This window comes from Salvelinus namaycush, unplaced genomic scaffold, assembly GCF_016432855.1.
Source record: "Salvelinus namaycush isolate Seneca unplaced genomic scaffold, SaNama_1.0 Scaffold187, whole genome shotgun sequence".
Taxonomy (NCBI): Eukaryota; Metazoa; Chordata; class Actinopteri; order Salmoniformes; family Salmonidae; genus Salvelinus; species Salvelinus namaycush.
Genome location: NW_024058641.1, coordinates 259,136 through 275,839, shown reverse-complemented (window position 1 = coordinate 275,839; position 16,704 = coordinate 259,136). Strand labels below are relative to the sequence as shown.

General features: G+C 46.8%; 1 long non-coding RNA gene across 1 annotated transcript; it reads right to left on the bottom strand.

Moving 5' to 3' along the window:
* Nucleotides 1-2,074: 2,074 nt before the first annotated feature.
* LOC120037782 lies at nucleotides 2,075-3,448 on the bottom strand. Its single transcript, XR_005474875.1, has 2 exons — nucleotides 3,340-3,448; nucleotides 2,075-3,242 (listed from the first exon to the last, which is right to left on the bottom strand). It is a non-coding gene; the product is annotated as an uncharacterized LOC120037782 (long non-coding RNA).
* Between the last annotated feature and the right edge of the window lie 13,256 nt (nucleotides 3,449-16,704).

The window sequence follows — 16,704 nt, the reverse complement described above, 5'->3', positions numbered from 1 at the left end:
CGTAAGCCACAGTTGCGTGTTGTATCGCCACAAGGTGGCCTGGTCAAGAATGTCTTTGTTTCTGGTCTTAAGCTCCAGCAGTGCTACGTTTCCGGTTACGGTGTCGTGGGCCACTAGGTCCACCTCTGTGTAGAAGCCCCATGTGCAGTGGATGGACTTGCAGCCCCGCGTACAGCCGTTGTGGTACGTGTAGGATCCGGGTTTACGGGACCTATCGGGCGTTGGCACACCGGCAACCTTGAGGCCTGCGCAAATGGGAGCAAGACGCAGAGCCTCGAGCTGCGTGAGAATGAGGCGGGATACGGGGCCTACGTCGCACAGTCTCTTCTTTCCGTTGAACACGCCCTTGCACTGAGAGTCTACCGCAACGCCTATGCCTGTGGACATACGGCTCCTATCCCACAGGCGTCTGCAGGCGTCTGGAGTCAGGGCTCTACACCTGAACAGTTGCAGCAGCGCTTCCTTGAACGCAGACCCCTTGGAATCGGGCGCGTTAAGGTTTCTTAGGTACTCAGGCAGCCACTCGAGCGAGCTCTCGGGGTTGGCGTTCAGGTCCTTCACAACCCTGGTGAACAGATCCATGCTTATCATATTGTGCCCGGTTGAGCGCTTCCTGCAGCACATGATAGAAGTTAGGGTTCTGGTGATTCCCTTAACCTTGTACCAACGGTGGTCGGCTGTAGACTTGGCACACAGCTCACCACCGGAGCCCCGGAACTCGATCGCAGGGTCCTGGAGCTTCATTGTATTAAATGTTCTATGAGCGATAGGTTGCTGCTGTGAAAACCCTGTCCCTTTGTGAGAAACAGAAAGTGGCACGGCTAAGTTACACCGTCAGTAAGTAAAGAAGTACAAAGCAGAAGCTGGGATCAAGGATCAAGGGATCCCCTGTTAGAGATTAGAGATATGAATCGCAAAAAAACAATGATGGGAGGCGTTGAGTCTCTGATATCCGGGAGCAAGGAGCTGTTTAACAGCAGAAAGTTATGGGTCCCAAACGGCCCCCTACTGAGCGCGGCCCGTTTCAGGGGCAAGCTGGGAGCCTCCATTGCTGTCATCACATCTCTCACCGTGGGGTTTCTTACCATTCCCAACAACATTCTGTACTTCATCAACAACAAGCATGGTTCAAGGACCACATGCAGGCAGAACTCAGACTCGAGTACGACTTCCTCCTCCGAAGGCAGACCTGACTACGAGTACGCGTACATCCACTCGGGGATTGCCCTCATCACGCTCGGCTGTCTTGCCATGGTGGTGAGCATAGTACTCAGCTACTTCGCCTCCAAGAGCAAGCGCAAAATGGACGACTCCGAAGGCCCCTACAGGCGTCCAGAGGCCGTCAGGAGCACCAGGACCGTGATTGCGTGCCTCATCATGATGAACATTGAGCTGTTCATGGCTGTGATCGCGGGCTGCATGGAGCTGCTTTACCAACCCATGATCAGAGACGCACAAAGGTTGCATAACATGGAGTGCGCTATCGCAGTGTTCAACATCATAATCTACATCATGTACGTGGTGACCATGGTGCTGACGTCAACCGTGCTAAAGGGGAAGCACGAAGTAGCCACCACGGTTGATGCTCCACGAGACATGCCCGAGACCGTGCCCATCCCCCCCACAGCTCGTGACTACTTCAGCAGAAGCATCAACTCTTACAATTCACAGTCGAGTTTCATTTAAGGGCCTCTGCCCCTCGGCTGTATGGGCTGAGACTTTGTGGGGGAAGGCTAAAGGGGAACGCAGAGCCACACAGGCAGTCACCAGCCCCTCAGGGCTCACCAGCAATAGAGAGAAGCAGATGCTCTGTACTGGGGCCTTGGGAAGACATGACGCCAACCTTGCATGCAGTCCCTCAAGAATAGACCCTACCCTACGTGCCATTCTAAACACTTGTTATATTACACGTGGCTTATTTATATTTAGTTCCTTATTAGATCACGGAACCGAATGATACGTCGGCGACAGCAAGGGAACTATTGTCCAACCCAGTGGCCCACTATCCTGTTTCACTTGACCATACCCCTCATAAGCTTTGCTATGTATGTGAATAAATGACAAGGGAACAATGTACTGAGAGTCTGGTGAGTTTTTATTGACACATGTTCAAAGAAAGTCATACATTGTAAATAGGCACATGTCAAATGTTAGGTGTGTACGGCGATGAGAACCCATACAGTGTCCGGTTCATATTAGCGGTAATCGTCACTTCTTTATTACAACCAGAGCAACATTGCAGCTAGGACAGTGGTAGACAGTGTTAAGAAACTCATTCTTGAAGAAGGGGTATAGGCAGCATCCCACCACAGACAGGCAATTTGCTGAGATGTACTTAGAGCCTCCAGTCCTCACACAGTCAGGGGGTAATATCAGTCCATTAGCCATACACACAGAAAGAACACGACGTTGGTTATAGAGGTTTCAACAGAGACATTGCAAACCTCTGAATAGCTCTCTGACAGCAACTACAACTATCTTCGCTCTCTAATCAAACTCTTAGGACAACCTAAGCTTAGCCCCTATCCTATCCTACCCTCGTAACTCCTTCATCCACCTCAGGTAACCGCAGACTTACTAAGGCTATGGCGGCCTGGTACGACTGCCTCCTCTTGAAGGACAGGACCCTGACAGATTACGAGAAGGAAAAGCTGGACCGTGTGAACGTGAGAGCCGACAGCGCCGAAGGTGGCGATGTGACTATAGGCCCAACGGACAGTCTCTTCACCAGACCCATGTATGTGCCGTTAACGCACTACCACCATCTCGACGCCCTGTTAGCCATCATGGCGTGCTACGTCTCCCCGAGAGTGAAAAGTTTGTGCGACTATCCCGTGAGACATGTTCACATTGAACCAAGGCAGCTGCTCCATCACGCATCACAATCCCCCGTCAAGTCAGCGAGGAGAGGAGAAGAGTAAGCAAAGTATAGATGCGATAAGGTTAAAAAGAGAACATCACCATCCTATTCACACTACACACACAAGTGGAAAGACACTGATCCAACCTGGACATGGTCCCCATAGCCTTATGTGGCCAGTGACCACAGCCATTGACGGAACAGCCAGCCCTCAAGACATGGACTCCACTGCCAGCTACCAAGACCTGAGGCTCATTTCAAATCGTTACACATTCACTGTACAGCATGTGCTGATGACACAGAATATGAATAAAAAGCTCAACAGCCCTTCTCCCAGTTCAGTGCCTGTTGTTACATTGACTATTCATCTCTACCCCTACACCTGTCTTTCAGTCATTACTATGCAAGGCATACCTCGCAGTGTTTCGTATCCCACATAGGATAGACTGTGCACTCCCAGCACTTAGTTACCCCTACACCTGTCTTTCAGTCATTACTATGCAAGGCATACCTCGCAGTGTTTCGTATCCCACATAGGATAGACTGTGCACTCCCAGCACTTACACAGACGAGGGGTAGCACTATGCATCACTTTCCTCAACTCTATTTCAGGTACAACTTAGTGTTTACATTGGGATGGAAATGTAGCACATACCCCTGACAGACATGGTCAATTAGTCAGCCCTAGCAAGCAACTCCCGAATGCACTCTGTGAGACTGAGACAGAGTATCATATTGTAGCCTAATGCCAGGTGCGTATATTATAGACGCAGAGATATTTAGCCAGAGACTAGGACAGTGTGTATGAGAGACAAACCAATAGACAGGGGCGAAGTGCAGCCACTATCACCTACATCGGACGAAGAAGGACATGAAACCAACAGTAGGGGGGAGCGACGGGAAGGTACATGCCGAAACACACCGGGTGACAGGATGGTTAGGATTACTATCATGCTCACCAGACACAGTGGTCCTAAACAACAGATATGTTATTTCTATAGTTTTACAATACTTTTGGAAATAGTTAGTTGATAATCGGGGACAGCCTGTCACTTCGCACACAGGGCCCTTGCCCGTAATGTGGCGTGTGTGAATTCTGGGGCAGGATGTTTGACTAGTATCCACTTGGTGGTAGTGTGGTGCAAGTAATGAATGTAATAACCCTCCCGTTGTCTCGGCGGGTCAGAGCGACCCCGGGCAGTTCCGAGTTGATTGCCCGTGTCTGTGTGTGGGTCGGAGTGACCCCGGCAGCGTTAGCAAGGTGTATGTTGTAACCCTCCTGCCCCTGTGTGGGCGGGGTCATAGTGACGTCAGAGGGGTCAGAGTGACCCCGGCGGCGTTAGCAAGGTGTATGTTGTAACCCTCCTGCCCCTGCCCCTGTGTGGGCGGGGTCATAGTGACGTCAGAGGGGTCAGAGTGACCCTCGGCAGCGTTACCAGTCGCTTCCCCCGTGTCTGTGTGGGTCAGAGAGACCCTGGCAGGCCGGGGTCACAGTGACCCAACACCACCACCTGCTGGATACTAGTAAAAGGTCCTGCCCCAAAATTGACACGCTCAACATTCCGGGCAAGGGCCTGTGTCGAATACGGCCCTCTGTCCCCCATCGGGCCCTTGGGCCCCGTGTGAGTTTGGATATCGAATCTAAAAACGCCCCCCTACAAACTACTTTCCCTTGGTTGTGGAAATTGTGCCTTTCGGGTATGGCTGTTGTTACACAACCTTCCCCTTGCCTCGGCGGGTCAGAGTTACCCCCGGCCAGCGTTACGAGTCGATTCCCAGTGTCTGTGTGGGTTAGAGAGACTCTGGCAGCGTTAGCAAGGTGTATGTTGTAACCCTCCTACCCCTGTCTGGGCCGGGTCACAGTGACCCGGGCCCTGTTGTAGGCCCTGCGTTATGAGTTGTTCCCCTCTGTCCCGGGGGCTTGGGTCAGAGTGACCCCGGCAGCGTTAGCAAGGTGTATGTTGTAACCCTCCTACCCCTGTCTTGAGCTGGGTCGGAGTGACCCGGGGCCTGTGTTAGGAGTTGTTCCCCTCTGTCTGGGCCGGGTCTGAGTGACCCCGGCAGGGACCAGTTGTCCCCAACAACTCAGTGCACGACCTCGGTGCTATCACACGGGGAGGCCAGCCGAGCGTCCCGGATGGGACCGAAGGGGCCGAAGGGCCCGAAGGAGCAGGCAGGGCCGACCACGCGCCTCGTCCATTCGCGTGCCTCGTCCCATTCACGTGGCCACCGTAAGCAGGGCGTAGAGAGGCTACTAATATCGTCAGGAAGAAGAAGAAGAAGAAGAAGAAGAAGAAGAAGAAGAAGAAGAAGAAGAAGAGGACGAGGACGAGGACGACGACGAGGAGGAATACGACCCCGCCGAGCGTGAGCCCTCCGCCTACGACAGTAAGCAGGGCGTAGAGAGCCTACTAATATTGTCAAGAAGAAGAAGAAGAAGAAGAAGAACAAGAAGAAGAAGAAGAAGAAGAAGAAGAAGAAGAAGAAGAAGAAGAAGATGAGGACGATGATGAGGACGACGACGAGGACGACGACGAGGAATACGACCCCGCCGAGCGTGTTGCCTCCGCCTACGACGCCTCGCAGTCCCGGTTTCAGCGCGGCTCAGGTCCTGGAACAGATATCCTCCAGCGTCGACCAAGAAGACGAAGAAGACTACTGCGATTCCGAAGAGGAGGACGTTTCGGAAGATGAAGACGGTGAGGAATACAACCCCGAGCGCGACGCGGACGACTACGAAGACGACTCGGCCTCGCGGTCGTGCTCCTCTTCGGAGGAAGAGCCGGAGGGAGAGCGAGAGGGAGACGCGGCCGCTGGCCGAGAGCGAGACAGAGAGCCAGACAGAGAGCGAGCCAGAGACAGAGAGCGAGAGCGAGACAGAGCCAGAGAGCCAGAGCCAGAAAGGGAGACGTTGCTGTCAAAAAACGGCAAAATCAAATGGTCCTCCGTGGCCTATCGCGGCCCGGACCGGCCCCGCGCCATCCGCCCGCCCTGCCCCGCCGTGACGCCGGGCCCCACGGCCTACGCCGCGTCGCGAGCGCTCGACATCGCGTCCGCCTTCCGTCTGTTTGTCACACCGGCGATAGAAAGGATCATCGTGGACATGACGAATCTGCAGGGGGTGAGAAAATACGGCGACGGCTGGCGACCCATGGACTCCACCGACCTGCGCGCCTACGTAGGGCTGCTGATCCTAGCCGGCGTCTACAGGTCCCGAGGCGAGGCCGCGGCCAGCCTGTGGGACGCCGAGAGCGGCAGGACCGTGTTCCGCGCCACCATGCCGCTCAAGGCGTTTCACAAGTACTCGAGGCTGCTGCGATTCGACGACCGCCAGTCGAGACCCGCGAGACTCGCCACCGACAGACTGGCGGCCGTGAGAGAGGTGTGGGACCTGTGGGAGGAGCGGCTGCAGGCCCTCTACAACCCGGGGCCCGAAGTGACGGTGGACGAACAACTGGTCCCGTTCAGAGGTACCGTCTATGCATCTGTGTACGTACGCGTAGCGTAGAGAGCACGGGCAGTCTATGTATCTGTGTTTGTACGTGTAGCGTAGAGAGCACGGGCAGTCTATGTATCTGTGTTTGTACGTGTAGCGTAGAGCACGGGCAGTCAATGTATCTGTCTATGTACGTGTAGCATAGAGAGCACGGGCAGTAGTAGCACGGGCAGTAGTAGCAATCGGCAAGAGTAGCAACGTGGAGCACGGGCAGTAGTAGCACGGGCAGTAGTAGCACGGGCAGTAGTAGCAATCGGCAGTAGTAGCAATCGGCAGTAGCACGGGCGGCGGAGGCGGCTGCGTGTAACGTAAACGCAGTGCGCCCCGATGGTGAGCCGGTAACGATGACGCTGGTATCTGTGTTTGTACGTGTAGCGTAGAGAGCACGGGCAGTCTATGTATCTGTGTATGACGCTGCTAATCTCCTCTCCCTCTCCTCTCCCTCCCCTCTCCCTCGCCTCAAGGACGCTGTCCTTTCCGACAGTACATTCCCAGCAAGCCGGCCAAATACGGCATCAAGTCGTGGGTGGCCTGCGACGCCAAGTCCAGCTACGCTTGGAAGATGCAAGTGTACACCGGCAAGGCGGCCGGCGGAGGCCCCGAGAAGAACCAGGGCGCGCGCGTCGTCCTCGATCTGACCGAGGGACTGCCGGGCGGTCACAACGTCACGTGTGACAATTTCTTCACCTCCTACGAACTCGGGCAGCGGCTCCTCGAGAGGAACCTCACCATGGTGGGCACGGTGCGAAAGAACAAGCCCGAGCTCCCTCCCGCGCTGCTCCAGTCCAAGGACAGACAGGTCTCGTCCTCCAGGTTCGCCTTCACGCCCACCGCCACTCTAGTGTCCTACCTGGCAAAGAGAAATAAGAACGTGCTGCTTCTGAGCACGCGGCACGCGGAGCCCGACGTTAGCGATCGCCGAGACCGGAAGCCGGCCCTCATCCTAGACTACAACTGCAACAAGGGCGGCGTGGACAACCTAGACAAGGTGGTCGGCACCTACAGCTGCAGACGGATGACCGCCCGCTGGCCCCTGGTCATCTTCCACAACATCCTCGACGTGTCCTCCTACAACGCCTTTGTCATATGGCGAGAGATCAACCCCGACTGGATGCCCGGGAAGCGGAACAAGAGGAGGGTGTTCCTGGAGCAGCTCGGAAAGGCGCTCGTGAAGCCCTTGATCCAAAGAAGGCAGCGTCTCCCCCGCACCGAAGCCGCCTCAGCACTTGTCAAAGTCATACGGGGCGAGCGTGTATCCGCCGAGGCTCGTCCGCAAGCCCTTGAGCGAGCCGTCGGCCCGGCCGCCGCCTCCGACCCAGCCCCGGCTGCCCGGCTGGAGGCGAGTAAGAGGAAGAGGTGTCAGCTCTGCCCACCCAAGAAGGACGCCAAGACACACACCGCGTGCTGCAGGTGTAAGAAATACATCTGCAAAGGCTGTTCACACCCATACTGTCACACTTGTGCCCACTGGGCCTTTAGCCAAGACGGGACAGGGTGACCCGGGGGGGACACTGTGTGCTAGGCATAATAGGAGGACAACGGGAGGGTTAAGTAAAAATACTTTAAAGTACTACTTAAGTATTTTTTTTGGGGGGGGGGGGGGGGGTTATCTATACTTTATTTTGCTATTTATATTTTTCAGGACTTTTACTTCACTACATTCCTAAAGAAAATAATGTACTTTTTACTCCATACATTTACCCTAGTACCCAAAGTACTTGTTACATTTTGAATGCTTTGCAGGACAGGAAAATGGTCCAATTCTGTATACACAAAGATTTTCATGTTAATGTGTTTGGTTATCTGTTAATAGTTTATATTTTAAAGAAAAGTAGTGCATTTGATTTGTTTGAAGCAGACAGTATGAGTAGATCAAATCATTATTTAGTCAAAGATATTAAAAAAAAAGAAATCGGTGAAATCTATTTTCTACAGACAGACCTGTTCCTATTGATTGCATGAATCTAAAGAAGACCATTGCTGTTTCCTGTGGAGTGGAGCATACTGCCGTTCTGACATTTTTTACACAACAATATTTCAAAACCATTTTGAGGTTTTAAATTGTATAGAAATGCAGTAAATGAGCTTCAACTTCAGACCTCACTGTGACCCTTAAATACCATAGCAAGCTGTAAGACTGTTAGGATTTATGTTTATGCACTATAGGCTGTTAGCATATTGGTTGAAGAGGAATATTGTTTTGTTACACACACACACACAAACAATACAGAGGGGGGTGTGTGTGTAGGTGTAAGGACTGATCAACACAGGCCATAAAAGCTGTGGACAGTCTGGAGAGGGGAGGGGTGCATCTCTCTAGACCAACCAGGAGTTTAGAATACTGGACAATACCATATTAGGAATTGTTTGAGTGAAGAATCGAGGGGGACACAGGATGGAGCTGCTCTACCCAACAACCAGATGTGGAGAAGGAAAACGCCAAGGGGCTTGGACAAGTTCGGGGGCCCATGAAGGAGGAGCAAGAGTATTAACCATGCTAAACCTCTACTATGATAGGCCAAATGGACAAGTTGAGAATAAAATTGTCATAGTATAAAAACTACTATTTGAGTACATTCCACAGTTCTCTGATCTACCCTGCGCGGAGATACAGTGAACCCGTATATACGAAAATTGCATTTACCATTTAATGTTTGAGTTTAATTAAAATACTTAAAATATATTCGGTGACTATGAATCACATTTTGTCCTGATGCCAGATTTGAACTGATGCAAATCTCTTTCAAGACAAAAAACACACACTTTAGCTTTGGGGAAGAGGGTTTCAGGTGGGCGGAATAGGGTAGGCTATGGGGGGATGATAAGTGCCGGAATTAAGCCTCGTGAAGCTACTGATACCTCTCACGAAGTCACCTAACGTCTTCCTAGTGCCATAAAATACCGGCATGAATTAACATGGACTGTCAACGGCGACCACTTTTTTCCCCAAGGTGTCAAACTGCCGACACGTTCACGTCACGTGACACGTACACGTCATGTATATGTAGTGTTCACGTCGTGCAACGTGGCGCTGTCACGTGTCAGTTTGCTTGAAGTTTATTATGAACCATCTTACCACGAACACCTTAAACTGACGCGTAACACATGTAGACATTTAAATGACTAGTTTATTATTAAAGATCTCAACATGAACGCCTTACAAACGTCTACAGCTACATGATTTTGTAAAAAAAACATTTTTCATTGCCAGAGTAATCTAATCAATTTAATTTGTCGATTTAGCTAAAATAGGCATGTCACCTCAATAGGTTAGTTGATATTGCAGCCAGTCACCATTACTGTGTAGATATGCCTATTTCTCAAATCAATACAGACACAAGTGCTTCTTTGTTGGAGGTAGCCCTATTCAGAAATAAGAGGTAGTCTAGGTCTCTAGTGGCACATTCAAAACAACTCGGCAATCTCTGACTTCCGACTGCAGTGCATTCAAGACAACTGGGAACTCTGGGGGGGTTTAACAGACACAATCACTGACACCATGCAATCCTTAGGCTATACATTTCTGTGGAGATGTCTTATGGTTAAAAGCAGGGCTCGAATTGAGGGGATATAGGCCTAACCCTTGTTATAGAGACAGGTGAAAAGCATATGCTACCCCTTAGCCTTAAATTAGCCTTAAAAACAACCGTCCAGATTTTGTAAAGTGATCTAGGGTATAACTCCATGATTATTTCCACATAGGCTAGTAGACTATCGAAGGTCTTGAACAGCCTCAACATCATTACTTGGTAGACCTAGAGGCTTATGAAAACATTCACTTTTTAAATGAAAGCAAGTGTCACTATCACAGGACAATATGGTTGCTTTATTAAATGCTCTGCAATGTAGGCTATGCTTACAGCAAAAGACCAAAAATGTAAAATCGGTATGGGTCTATCCATACACCTAACAGAAACACTTTATTATTCAGGAGAATCGCATTGAATCAGGCTATTCATTTCAATGCAGTTGCGTTCTTACGCATAACCTTAGTCTAAACGGAACCGAAAACACCCCAGCCTGTTTTGATGACAGATCATGATGAAGCCTGAACATTTCAGCTGTATTTGTCATTGATTTAGCCCACAATCACCTACAGATTTGATACACATGAAGGCCTATATTTACTCTGGATTTGACAAACAATAGATTGACTAGGATCGTTTGACTTTTCCCCACGTTATATTTGGTCCCAATTAGGCTAAATGTAGTCCTATTAATTAGCTTGGAATGTTTTCCTATTAATTTGCATAGACGAATCATTGTGATTAATGATATTTACTATCATCTGCTTTTTATGAATAAACAGGCATCGGGGTAAAACAAAAAAATATAATTTTGATGTCCTCCCCACACATTAATGTTACTTACCTTAGATCACAGTCAGCTAATTTCTACTTCATTCATATGCAAATACATTTGATTCTTACATTTACACATTTTAGTAATTTAGCAGATGCTCTTATGCAGAGCGACTTACCGGAGCAAATAGTGTTTGCAATGTTAATGTGAGATACACAGATTAACTAAAAACACTATGTGCCCAGTATGATAGAGCAATAACATTTTTAAGCAGATAATGACAACATGACAATAACAGTAGCTGTAGATGATGTAATGAAAAGTTGGAGGGTGGTTGGTAGTGGAGGACATCAGGTGGATCCATGTCTGGGTGTTGGGTAGAACCCCTAGGTTCTGGAGAACAGGAGCAGAGTTAAAGGGAACAGGGTAGGAGACAGAGACATAAACAAGCAAGCACAGGTTACAGGCTGATCAGGTATGCAAAAATACAGTTCATCAATTGTTTAATTTAAATGTTTGATTAGACATCCAATATTGTTAATTGCAGACAGAAAGAAAGGCTACCCGTCTGTAATTTGTTATGTCAGTGGGGTTGATGAGGGAGGTAAGGGATGGTCCCTGGAAAAGATGAGCGGTGAGTTGTCAGAGAAACTCTGGGGTGGTGTCATAACCACTGGAGTCATACACCTTAACAGAACCTACCTGGCAGCGGAGGTTACTTACTGTATCCCAGTGGTTAGCCTTAAGATTGACTATTTGGAGAAACCTCCGGGCCAGTGTTGATACTGCAGACAGCATGGCGATGCCGCCCACTATGAGGAGGCAAATGCAAATAGTTATCATCTGAGATGTTTATATTCACCTTAACGGATAGTGAACCCAGCTAGGAGCGAAAGAGCAGCAAGGTTTCCCAGGTCTCGCCTTCCTTTCGTCCTTCTTCCAAACCAAGTTATTCGCCCGGATGTAGAAGCTCTTGGTCCCATCCTTGATTATCCTCCGGTAGCTCTCCTTCTGTTACTCCTGTGCCTTGTCAATGTTCAATGTCACCTTGATTGATAATATAAATAAATGCAATTTATATTTCATATTCTTACAAATACACTTACATATCTCTTGGAGGGCCGGAAAATAAATTAACAGCGGACAATACATTTTTACCTGGTCAAAAACATCCTCCACATCCTTCTCAGTCCGTGCCTGGAGGTGGTCCTCGAAGGCCTTCTGATCTGGTTCGACAACTTCCACCAGATCAGGTGGAGTTTCAGTGATCTGAAAGTATGTTAAACAAAAATAGCAATAGACATACAACACTAAGTCAATCACAAATTTGAAATACTACAGTATATCCAATAATTGTATATACAATTGCATTGTTTACCTCAGTCAACAGCTCCAGTCCATACAGCTGCAGCTCCAGTCCATACAGCAGGCGATAGGGTGAGTACTCTGGAGGCCTTGACGCTGCTGTTGTGTGCAAAGAGAATGACCTTCAGGTTGTCCTCCCACCATTCCTGGAACCCGTCAAGGGACTTGCCCGTGGCAGTCTTGGGGGTGTGGTTGGTCCGTTCATCCAAACCTGGAGAAGGGGGTAGGAAAGGATATCTATTGACAATGGAAGATATTAAAATGTCGGATTATGTCAAATCAAATTTTATTTCTCACATGCTCCAAATACAACAGGTAGACCTTTCCGTGAAATGCTTACTTACAAGCCCTTAACCAACAATGCAGTTCAAGAAACAGTTAGGAAAATATTTACTAAATAAACTAAAGTAAAAATAGTAAAATAAAAAGCGACACAATAACAATAACGAGGCTATATACAGGGGGTACCGGTACCGAGTGGAGGTACAGGTTAGTGACCCCATGGAAGTCCTGGGGTCACTGACGCCAGGAGAAGTGTGAAGACGGATGAAAACGTGAATCAACAAAATTCATGTTACTGTGTGAATTAAATTGTCATGTTTGGATTGTTCAAGAGTTCGTAAAGAGCTATGAATTTGGATATATTTTATTGTACTGCAGATGCTATGGATTTATAGTTACAGGGAAACTGCGGATAGTTCAGAGGAAGCAACACAAGGGTGCGCTCCTATCATTTAAATATAGTTGATTAGATTAGAATCTGGGTGTTTTCCTTTCTTACATTTTTCCCTGAGATATGTGTACCCAATTCAGCTAAATGTAAACTTATTGATAAGCTTGAAATGTCTTCCTATTTAATTTGCATAAGTTAACCATTGTGATTAATGATATTTACCATCTTCTGCTTTTTATGAATAAACAGGCATCGGTAAAAACAACAACAAAAGGTTTCGATGCTCCGCATAGGCCCTTTGATTTTTCATTTGTTTTCCATGAATGACGACTGTAGTGGAAGAATGAGAGAAGATGTACTCGCGACTGGCTGGTGTGTGAGGCCCAGCATGATGACTCAATCACGATTTATTGCATTGTCTGGATGGAAGACCATCTGTGGCCTATCACAAGGTTCAAACATACCTTTAATTCAATTTAAGGGGCTTTATTGGCATGGGAAACATGTTTACATTGCCAAAGCAAGTGAAATAGATAATAAACAATCAAAAGTTAACAGTAAACATTACACTCACAAATGTTCCAGAAGAATAAAGACATTTCAAATGTCATATTATGTCTATATACAGTGTTGTAATGATGTGCAAATAGTTCAAGTACAAAAGGGAAAATAAATAAACATAAATATAGGTTGAAATTTACAATGGTGTTTGTTCTTCACTGGTTGCGCTTTTCTTGTGGCAACAGGTCACACATCTTGCTGCTGTGATTGCACACTGTGGTATTCCACCCACTAGATAAGAGTGTGGCGAAGTCATGGAAGTCTTTGGGTCACTGACGCCAGGAGAGGTGTGAAGACAGATGAAAACGTGAATCAACGAAATTAATGTTACTGTGTGGATGAAATTGTCATGTTTGAATTTTTAAAGATTTCACAAAGAGCTACGAATTTGTATATATTTTATTGTACTGTAAGTGCCGTGGATTTATTGTTACAGGGAGTGTTATTTTGTTCATCCGGCAGCGGATAGTTCTAAAATGGACAACACAAGGATGCGCTCCTATCATTTACATTGAGCTGATTAGATTTGAATCTGGCCGTGTTTTCCTGTCTTGTTTTAACTAGCAAAGAAATGTTAATTCAGGTTGGGCGCGAGTTTCTGCTTGAATTTGGTTAAAAGGACAGTGAATTTATTCATACTTTGAGAACTTGCTACCAAGCTCCTGTGTGTATCAGACACACATTGTGTTTTCTCATAGAGACTATTCTGAACTGAAGACACGTTACCACGTTGTTTTAGCCTATTGGTGATAGTCAAATACTGTGTTATTCTGTAATGTTTCATGTACACTGTAATTGTTTGAGTGTCAATTATTTAATCCTATTAGTTAAATAGAGTAACTGCATTCCTCGTTTTACAGAGTAATTATTTAATTGACTAAATGTTTCTAATTTAGGTCTATTGGTAGCTGTTATTTACACTATACACATACTGTAGCATATTCTTGGGTACCACCTTGACATCTCTGATCTGCTTGTTTCAATTAATTAATCCCAGAACAGTGGTCGCCAGGATTAGCTATTTGTATCTAGTCTCTTAATAATTGCATAACGGTGCAAGTTAGACATGTTCATTATCGTCGTACTGTCATTGATGCAATGATTCGCTATCTTGTTAGATCCTCCAGAGAAGCACAGGGCCTGTTGCATTCATTTTTACAGAAAACCATGTACCACCACTGCAATATTAGCCTACACTCAGAAAAAAAAGTGCTGTCTACAAGCTAAAAGGATCAAGATAATATGCAACATAGCACCACCTTTGAAGGTTTTCGTCAACCTCTGCTCAGACTTAAATAGCAGTGTTCCAAGAACCTCCACCAGGGGTGACTGTAGTATCCTCAAACGGACAAAAAGGAGACACAAGAGCGCACCCCACGCACATTTTAGATCCCAAGGTGTTTTTATTTTCATACGGTATGATCTCACTCATCACTATCTCCTTTGCCATATTCTTATGTATTTTCTTGGAACTCCATCCATACACACACGCACACACAACTGTAGCGTCTTGTTTACATTTCTCACATTTTAGGCGTCCAGCTGAGGCCTTGGATGGATCATGTTGCAATGAGATGGGACCAGGGTATGTAAAGTCCTTTTCAGTGTGGAGGCAAATTAGTTGAACAGAAGAGGATGTGGTTGCTTGTGGAGGGAGAGCAGTGTGGGTGGTGGGTAGAACAGCTGCAGTGACGCTGATTGGTTTCTCTGGCTCATCACTTCTTGACTAAAAGAAAGATAGACTTAGAAATGAGTTTGACATTGCCATAGTTCAACAGCTGAAAAGCCTTCATTATCATACTCCCAGAGATAGCAAGACATTCAGTATTCACTGAATGAAGTAGCCTACCCATTTACAATTTCATTCATCAATGAAATAAGTTATACTATAAAACGTTCAATGACATTATTATTGTAGACTTTAGGTTACTACTGTATCTACCTTGTACAATACCATAATCATTGAATGAAGTAGCATATCCATCCACATTTACAATTTAATTTATCAATTAGATAAATAATACTAACACATCAAATGACATTATTATTGTACACTAGCCTACTCGACACAGTAAATAACATTGCCTATGTGCTTTCAACTCGTTATCAACAAAAATAAATTATTTTCAAATAAACCAAATTTGCCTTATTCACACAGTAGGCCTAAATATTTGCTAACGATATCACAACTTAAATATAGCCTACTTACAATCGGATCAAAGACATCTTGGTAATTCTTTTCATCGTCTCTAAGGAAACTATCTAGGGTAGACACTCTGGAAAATCACTTCTGCCGCTTGTAAAAAAACAAACAAATTAATGTCTGTGTCGCCACCGAGCTCTCAAATACCGTGCCCGTCTCTCACTTTATGAACAGTCACTGCTATCCGGATTCCTTGGGATGTCCCTACCCTGAACCCTAAACTATAACCCTTAACTAACACTAAACTGAACCATTTTACTTTTATACTTGATTGAGGGAGGGACATCCCAAGGAATCCGAATAGCACGGACCCTCTGGGAAAGCCTATGAACTCCTCTATTCGATTGAAAGCCATGGACTCAACTCCTATTGGTTGTTTGATGCTGGGAACTGGTAACATCTATAAGTCTCTGCTAGGTAAAGCCCCGCCTTATCTCAGCTCACTGGTCACCATAGCAGCACCCACCCGTAGAACGCGCTCCAGCAGGTATATCTCACTGGTCACCCCCAAAGCCAATTCGTCCTTTGGCTGCCTCCTTCCAGTTCTCTGCTGCCAATGACTGGAACGAACGGCAAAAATCTCTGAAGCTGGAGACTCTTACCCCCTCACTAACTTTAAGCACCAGCTGTCAGAGCAGCTCACAAATCACTGCACCTGTACATAGCTCAACCTACCTCATCCCCACACTGTATTTATTTATCTTGCTCCTTTGCACCCCAGTATCTCAACTTGCACATTCATGTTCTGCACATCCTACCATTCCAGTGTTTTAATTGCTATATTGTAATTCATTTGCCACCATAGCCTATTTATTGCCTTACCTCTCTTATCCTACCTTATTTGCACATGCTGTATATAGATTTTTTCTACTGTATTATTGATTGTATGTTTGTTTATTCCATGTGTAACTCTGTGTTGTATGTGTCGAACTGCTTTGCTTTATCTTGGCCAGGTCACAGTTGCAAATGAGAACTTGTTCTCTCAACTAGCCTACCTGGTGAAATAAAAATAAATAAATAAAAAACACCGTCTGTGATTGGCTAACAACATTTAGATCTGTATACAGCGAGATAAGATAACATACCATCCCTTGAGGTGTTGCGGCAAAGACAGATTACCTATAGATTGGACGTAATCTTTTCTAGGCCATTATCGATAACAGGAAATACACAAGCCGTAGGCTACACTATAGCTCAAGGTGGCTATATCGGAATGTCGGCTTGCACGGGAAAAACTGTACATT